The sequence below is a fragment of the Notothenia coriiceps genome, unplaced genomic scaffold (genome assembly GCF_000735185.1).
Source record: "Notothenia coriiceps isolate Sejong01 unplaced genomic scaffold, NC01 NC01_scaffold00028715, whole genome shotgun sequence".
NCBI lineage: Eukaryota > Metazoa > Chordata > Actinopteri > Perciformes > Nototheniidae > Notothenia > Notothenia coriiceps.
Genome location: NW_011361416.1, coordinates 1 through 3,551, shown reverse-complemented (window position 1 = coordinate 3,551; position 3,551 = coordinate 1). Strand labels below are relative to the sequence as shown.

Here is a 3,551-nt window from a genome sequence, read left to right as displayed (position 1 = left end):
CTGGTTTATTTTGTAATCAATCTGAATCTGTTTTGCAATTGCAACAATGATATACTCCAGACGAGATATACCTCCAAGATTTCCACCGACAAGGATGAGTTCCTTTCAGTTTATTACAAGTAAGATAGTTTTTCAAAAACATCTGCTTCCACTCAGTAACATAAACAAAGCCGTGTCTGGTTTGGTTTGACATTCTGGTCTGGCTTCTCTTGACACAATTCAGACTGCTGTGTTAGGAGATGGAGGGCTTTCAAGAGATAAACAGGTCTAACGTATGTTAACCATGGGGTTTCTTCCCTTTTGACCTTTGGCGCTTAGAGACATGGTGAAAAGTCATGGTGAAAAAACCGTACAACCCATATAAATATCCTTCTTTATCATAAACACCTATACACCAAATATTAAACTGGAATGGTGTCAGCACAAATCAAATAAAAGTATGTTTACTAAAAAAAGACACGACTAGTACCCAATGGTTATTGACTCTAGAACATCCATTCCTCAGTTGACACGTTGATGTTATGTATGCAGTAAAGCCAGTCTGCCCTACGGGAACGTTTCCGCTGCTTATCTCACATAATTAACCCCTCAGGAGCCATGACATCTTCTAAATACTCAAATAAGGAGAGCGTTGTGCGCACTTAAATGGATGACCTTATAAGGGCGTGCATTTGGTGACTTTTTATTGCCTAATGACCGTTTGCTCAAGTACACATCTGTTGTGTCTATACAGTAAATATCTGATATCTCCACTGACAAAATGTTTGAAATTCCACAATTTGCTGATGAAAGCAAATCTCACAAAAAAATAACAAGAAACCCTTTTGCCTTAACCGAGGCATTTTGCTATTAAGAAAAAATCAAGGAAATAAAATGTTCACAAGTGTGGTTGAATTTCCGTTTTTAATCCAAATGTCATTCACCTTTGACACTGACAGTATTTTTCCATCTGTGTTGCCAAAGACACAACAGTGTGTCGATGACAAGCCCATAAATCACCATTACTTTTTTAAAGATGGAATATTATTTGATCGTATTTGTACAAAATGATGTGCCTATACCTGTGTGGAGGAAGTGTTATACCATGAACTATATTTTTCCATTTATTTACATGAGCTTGATTAAATGTCACTAATGAAATATTGCTTTGTGAACCACAGAAATGTACTATCATACATTGGGATTATTGAGTCACAGCAGAAATGGCTGCATCATTTAATAATGAATAGACGTTTCATGTAAAAACAAACTGCAATAAATCGTTTTAATAGCCATTGGTAAAATCACACTCCCACACAAGTCTTTCTTGCTACTCTGGCTCATCATGCTGCAAAGGTTGCACTTGCTGAGTAATGGAAGATAATAACAAATAGTTGTACTTATATGTGTTTAAGTGTTTGTGTGTTAAGGGGTTTAAGAACATTTACATGTTCCTGCCATGCAACAAAACTCAGGTAGTGGTCAGTGAAGGTAAGTACAAAACCACACATTCCCAACTAGAAGAGGTCAAATAGATGAAAGCAGTTTATCATGTCTGTGTTCAAGACAAGCCAACAGGATTATTTGATATTTGTCTTGTATAGTGCAACCCTCATTTTACAATAAGATGTTACGTGGATGTTTTCTGAGATGACTCATCTGGTATCGGAAGATATTGTTTAACAACACTGACAATAGTGGATACCTCTGCCATGGCTCCTTTACCTGCAACAGAGTAACACAAACAGAGTTACACAAACACATTCCGCACAGAAGAGGAAACACATGGTGTTGTGCAGAGACATATTATGCTGGTATTACAAACTTACCTTGCTTCTGCAACTAATTCTAAGCAAAGGATTTTCAGATATCTATTAGTCTATGGATGTGATGGTACACTGTAGAAAGAGTTATATTTGATACTGATTGCTGATTAAAAAATTTTTTATAACAAAGTTCATAATCTTCATTTTTAATTTGGTTATCGGTTGATAGTTATTTTTTATGTTTTGTGTGCGTTTTGTTCGTTTTTCCGAACAGCTTCCGCACTTGGTGTGTATGAGTGCAAAAAGGTCACGAAGAAGAAGAAGATGAACCTTTAGTTGATGGAGTAGCTTACCAAGATTCCTTGATGATTACAACCAATTAAGTGAGACTAAGTAATTAGAGCATCAGCCATTGTCATTGTTTATCACAAAACCACAGATAGTTGACAACGCATAGGAGGTACATAATACATTAAAAACGATTTGCAGCCAGCTGATAAGCTTGAAGAACCACTTGCACTAAGGTGTACTTTCCCCTTTCCTTTATACTAACACATGTTGACAAATAAGTAGGTAGGGCATTTATAAATAGTTTTCTTACATTTCTCTTTAAAACCGACCAGATTAACACTAAACAGAAAGCCACGTCACTGTCCTCTCAGGTTGAACATTTTTGTCTGAAATAAGATGTGTGCTTAGCTGCAGCTGGACTCACGCAACAGAGATGTCTTAATGTACCGGGCAAATTAAGCTCAGCGCAAGTTCAACCAGGAAGACCGTCTTTACTCATTCATGTATTTCTATCTCCATGTTTCTACTCTCTCTCCTCTCAATAAGTGACCGGGGGCGTCACTCTTCAGCCTAGCCAATCACTTCGCTCTATTCCCAAGAGCCTATCATAGCATGCCGTCAAACCCTTTAAACTCTGCTCTTTCCCCTCTGACAGCTGTCATTTCAGGTCACTCAACGCAACCCTCCTCCACCCCTTTTCACCTCCCGTCCCTCTGAATCCACGGTCAAGCTAAGCCACTCCTCCTCTTTGCTAATTATTCATTTTAAGTGAGCTGACGCCAAGGTCAAATGAGGTACAAAGAGGCGTTACTCAGATTATAATACAGTTAATTTGTTAGTTAGGTGGTTCATATCCTGACAAGATATGAATTACTCCTAAAGAGGTTGTTGTGGAGATCCCGCATAACACAACAGGAAAGGATGAAACAGAGAGGAATCAATAAAACACAAACACAGATATAGCTGATCAGTAATTATTATTTAGTTGTTGCAACAAACAAACAATAATTGGAAGTACATCACCTACTGCCACAGCAGCCAATCGTGGAAATGCCCCCCAACAGTAGCAGTAATCATACAGCATATATAGCCACTGTAATGAACACACACACATTTTCCCTAAGCATGTTTAATGCACACACATTTTATCATGCAGCCTACCACACAAATGTCACGTGTTTTTCTCTCTGAAAGCTATACTTGTATATGTTTAAACGTCATCATCTCATGACATCCTTAGGATTAGTTGACTAACAAAGGTTAACTTTTTTTATAACCTGAGGCCTTCTCTGAACTCCCTCTAACCTCGGTGTCAGCTCACTTAAAATGAATACATCTATTGATAATTCAGAACGACCATTGTCTCTCTAACTGTGTGTGACCCAACTCAGTAACACACATCATATAGCTTAGCATGTGATGTCTAATAAATATCAGAAATACGCTGTATTAAACATTCTGCTATAACAATGTCAATCAAAGCAGGCAATTGGGGACCCACATTCAAAGGGGCTT

General features: G+C 37.8%; 1 long non-coding RNA gene across 1 annotated transcript; it reads right to left on the bottom strand.

Moving 5' to 3' along the window:
- Positions 1–1,239: 1,239 nt before the first annotated feature.
- Positions 1,240–3,448, bottom strand: LOC104958332 (uncharacterized). The gene is made up of 2 exons (XR_799752.1): positions 3,060–3,448; positions 1,240–1,704 (listed from the first exon to the last, which is right to left on the bottom strand). It is a non-coding gene; the product is annotated as an uncharacterized lncRNA (long non-coding RNA).
- Positions 3,449–3,551: the final 103 nt, after the last annotated feature.